The following is a 5,356-nucleotide window of genomic DNA, read 5'->3' on the forward strand; positions in this document are numbered from 1 at the left end:
CTGAGATCTTCCATGCTAGATTGGTTGAAGGAAAGCAGAGAGGCAGAATGCCATGTAGGAAACTTTTATCCAGCAGGTCACAAACACACACACAAAGACATGAGGATGAGAGGAGGACTTGGGAAAAGAACAGCTTGGTGGGAGAGGGAAGAAGATAAGAGAAGATAATGGGGGAAATGCTGGTAAAAAATATGAATATATATACATATATATGTATATGTGTGTATACATGTAGACATATATGTATGTGTGTATATATATTGTAAAAGAATGTATGTATACACATATACATACATGTTCATATTTACATGTATATACATTCTTTTACAATTTCACATATATGTATGTATACATATATAATACATGACATACATATATATAAATTGTAAAAGAATAAATAAAAAATAAATTAATAATATTTTTAAAGTGCATATTGGTGTTTATTCTGCTTGCATGTGTGTGTGAGGGTACCAGAGCCCCTGGAACTGGAGTTACAGACAGTTGTGAGCTGCCATGTGGGTGCTGAGAATTGAACCCAGGTCCTTTGAAGAAGCAGCCAGGGCTCTTTAAGCACTGAACCATCTCTCCAGCCCCAAATAAAAATTTTAAAGCAGTATTAAAAGAAATAGAATGTTGGCATACTTACAAACTCAGCATTCAGAAGGGAGAAGCAGGGAGATCCAAAGTTTGAGGTCATTCTCCTAGCTACATGAGTTTGAGGCTAGTCTAGGCTACATGAGGTTATCTCAAAAAGACAAAACAGGACTAGGAAGATGGCTCCGGTGGTATAGAGCTTGCCACCAGGCCTGACGACCAGAATTGACTCCCTAGAACCTTCATAATGGTGGGAAGAGAGAAATAAGTCCATAAAGCTGCCCTCTGCTCCCCACACGAGTGGCATGGCCTGTTTGCCCCTCTCTTTCATGCACAGCCCACTAACAACAAGTAAAACTTCTATAAAAAAACTTGTAAAATTTTCCATGCCTCATTGAATACCTTTAAATAAGATTGCCTTCCTCATTTATCCTATTTTAAACATTTTTCTACAGAAAAATATAGGCAAAGCTTCTTGTTATATTTTTCCATTTGTCAAATAGGGAATTAGATTTTAGAAAGTCAATGCTCACAACTGGGAACGAACCACCACGAGCATCCTCTAAAGGGACTGCCATATGTCATGGCCATTGCTTACAGACCCATAGATTTATTTTTTCAGTAGGCATGAAAGTGTTCTTTATTTCACACTCATTTCTTAGTCATCCCTGCACAGGGACATCCAGAAAAAACAAGCCACTGGAAGGTTGTTTCTCTGTGACCACGACTTGTCAGTCTAGTTCTTGACAAACCTTGCATTTAGATTTCATCCTTAACTGCAACTGCTCACTGGCCCTGGGCTATGAGTCCCACCCCAGAGAACAGTCCAGATGTGCCTAATAGTGAAAAAGGTGGAGTGCAATTTTGACTGCCTCCCACCACACCCCTAGGGCGTGTGGTGTATGTTTGCGTGTTCCTGCAGTGCAGTGCCTGTGCTGAGGCTGGAGGAGAGCCTTGTCTTACTGTCTGTCAGTCACCTCTCAGTCATTTGGGGCAGGGTCTTATGCTTAACCAGGAACTAGGCTGGTGGCAGCAAACCCGGGAACGTCCCTGTCTCTGTCTCTCCCTCTCCCTCTCTCTCTTTTTAATGTTGGTACTGAGAATTTGAACTGAGAATCTCACACACGTAGTCTCACCCACTCAACCACCTGCCACTCACACCTCTTTTCACTGAAGAGGAGAAACAGGGGTTAATTTGTGCACTTCTATCCATGCCTAGGCGTCACGGGAACAAAGAAACTGAGCAGCATTCCACTGTCTGTTGTTGCTGCACCAAACCATCGCAGATGTGGGGGCTTAATACAACGTAAGGATATTATCTCGGAGTTGGTGTCAGAAGTCTGAGCCAAGTCTCACTGGGCTAAAATTAAGCTCTGATTCTTGGTTCCACAGACTCCAGAGCTGAGTCCTTGGAGACTCGGGGAAATACTATTTCTTTGCTTCTTTGAGTGATTGACAGAATTCCGTTCCTGGGGTTCTAAGACTGAAGTCTCCGTTTCCTTCCCCCTTTCTGGGGCTAACAGCAGTGGGATGACTTCCCCTCGTGCCCAAGTCTCTCTTCCCTTTTCTTCTGCCTCAGCGCTGTGGTCCACCTATTTTCTACTTACGTGTTTTAAAAAGATCTCCTTTCATTTTATGTGTACCGCACGTGAACCATACCTGGTGCCTGCAAGACACCAGAAGAGGTCTGAGCCCCTCGAACCAGAGTTAACATATGGCTATGAGCCACCATGTAGATTCTGGGAACAGAACCTAGATCCTCAGCCAGGACAGCAAGTGTTCTCAACTGCTGCGTTGTCTCTCTGGCACAACCCTTCCTCTTTTGAAGTGGATTTGTCTCTGGTCTTTGTTGCGCTAACAGAAGGCTAGTGGGATGTGTAAGGAAACACAGTCGTGGGGTCTGATTATTAGGACACAGGTTTACTCTTCTGTCTACGCAATGGCTTTACCTGAGGCCCCAGACACAGCCTCCAGCTTTCTGTAAAGAATGAACATGTTGAGATTTGACCGCTAGTGGAGCCAGCCCAGGGCATGCACCAGCTTGTGCTGTAGATCTTGGAACTGAGAGCCTGGCTCCATTATTTACTACCTGGGAGCTCTTGGGAAGGTTCATGACCTACAAGAACCCAGTTTTTCTTAGCGTAAGAATGAGGATAATGTTAGCAACTTCTTCATGGATTGTTGGAAGAAATGAGAGACTCCATAAGAAGCGCTTCTAAACCCCTGCTGGTGTTAATGATACTCTGCTATATGCCTGCAGACAGAAAACTAGTGTAACTGTCTCCTGAGAGGCTTCTTCCAGCAGCAGATGGAGGCAGATGACCTAAGGTCAAACATCAGGGAATCTTGTGGAAGAATTGGGGGTAGAAGTGAGCAAATTGGGGGGGTCAAGGACACCACAAGAAGACCCATAGAGCCAACTCACCTAGGACCATGGGGTCTTACAGAGACTGGGCCACCAACTAGGGAACATACAGAAGCTGGACCTGGACTTTCTTCCTACACATCTGTAGCAAATATGCAGCTTGGTCTTCATGTGGGTCCCTGACAAGAGGAGCAGGGAATGTCTGTTCCCTGCCATTGGATCCCCTCTCCCTGCCTCCTATTTGGACTGCCTGGTTGGATGTGGGAGAGGATGTGCCTAGACCTGCTAGGACTAGATGCCTCAGGATGGGGTGGTACCCAAGGAGGGGGATCCCCTTCTCTGAAGAGAAGGGGAGGAGGCAATAAGAGGAGGGATTTGTAAGGGTAGGACTGGGAAAAGAGGAGGGAGGAAGGCTGAGATTGGGAGGTAAAGTGACTATAAAAAGCACTTCTAGAAGCCCTGGCCTTCAGAAGCTCTGAAGGAGTGTGAGTTACATCCAAAAGACTCACACAAAAATGCAATAGACATCACAAGAATTAATGTCTGAAACACCTACACCTTGTTGAGTATTGTTTTTGGCTCAGGGTTCCACGAATTCAAGGCTGGCCTTGAACTCACTATGTAGCCAAGAATGATCCCGAACCTTCCAAATGCTGGGGTCACAGGAAAGCAACATCACACTCCATTTATACTGGGCTAGGAACCAAATCTAGGGCTTCATACACGCAACAGAGCTACATCCTTAGCCCTCTAATCTGTTTTTTGGTTTTGATCCGTGGATTTGATATCTACGCATGTGAGTCTGGTTTCTGTTAATTCACTAAACACCATGACCAAAAGCAACCTGAGGAGGAAGCAGTTGATTTCCTCCCACAAGTGAGAATCTGTCATCAAGGGAAGCCAAGGCAGGAACTCCAGTTGACAAGCAAGATTAGCCATCACACTCTGAAAATCAAAATGTTCTAGAAAGAAATAAAATCAAATTGATCTCCCATTTAGCCCTGGGACTAACCAGTGCCAGAGGGAAATGCAGGCTTGCCAGATGTGAGCGAGGAGCTAACCTAACACCCTTAGCTGTTGAAGTCAGGCTGTTGGCTGGCACGCAGCAAGCTGGCTGGTGTGGCTCTTGATCGCTGAGCTGTCTCCAGACTTCCTGCTTCTTTGCTCTCTGACTTTCAACCATTTGGGGAGGTGTTCTGGCTCACCATTCGGCAGCTCTTGGACATAAATCATCACATGACCTTGCCAGTTGACTCAAGGACCTGCTGCTGCTTTTGAATGCAGAAATAACATTTGCACCGTGAAGGGATCTGCCGCGTGGTTCCACAGGAATGAGTACACCGCACAGCCTTTCTCGGTCCTGCAGGACGGCCTCTCTGAGGCTGATGCTGACAGATTTATAGCTAGCTGGTACTGGAGGGATTTTGAATTAGTTTTGTTCAAACAAACTTTTTTCTCCACTTTTTTTTTTTCTAGCAACTCTTCAATCTATACAAAACAGACAAGAAAAAAAAAAGTGTGCTAAGCCAGACATGGAGGTTCAAACTTATAATTCTAAGCACTTGCGAAACTGATGCAGATAGTTTGTCATGTCAAGGATAACATGGGCCATGTAAAGCCAGCTTGGGTTGCAGAGTGAGCTTGTCCTTTCAAAACAACAAAACCTGCTGAAAGTAAGACTTCATCCATCTAGACTCAAGTGTAAATTCATCAGTCAGAAAACCCCACGCCACACTGCTGCTGATCTGTGAGTTTGAGACTGAGATCTGACTGAGGGCCAGATCCACTCTGTCTGCTTCCTTCCTCTCCCTGGGCGGCAGCCTCTAATACTTTGTCCTACACAGTAACTTCCCTCCTCAATGTTCCTCATCAAGTCGGCTATCTCAGACGACAGCACACATTGTGGGATTCCCTACCACGCCTTGAAATGACATGAATCAGGTATTTGGCTTAGTTTGGGGGGATTTCTCTGAAAGCTCCCTCCTGGGTCTCCCTGCTCCCTATCTATCTATCTATCTATCTATCTATCTATCTATCTATCTATCTATAGATATCTATCTATCTCCCTGCTCCCTGACACAACATGGAAACGTTCGTGACCCCACCCCCACCCCCAAGAAGACCACCAAGGAGAGCCGATCTGATGTAATCGCATTAGGGTCTCTTTATTCAAGCTCAAGCTTGGGCCACATTACAGTCTCTGATGAAATAGAATGGGAAGGTGCAACCCCAAGTCCAGTTTCAGGCAAGCATTTATAGAGACAAGAAGAAACCCTGTCTCCAAAAAAAAAAAAAAAAAAAAGTATCGAAAATTATTTGCTGTAGACAGTCGGGGTTATGACCTCCAGAGGACAACTGGACATGGGTGTTTTTGTTTTTTTTGTTTTTTTTTTTTTT

Source organism: Mus pahari, chromosome 15 (assembly GCF_900095145.1).
Source record: "Mus pahari chromosome 15, PAHARI_EIJ_v1.1, whole genome shotgun sequence".
Classification (NCBI taxonomy): Eukaryota; Metazoa; Chordata; class Mammalia; order Rodentia; family Muridae; genus Mus; species Mus pahari.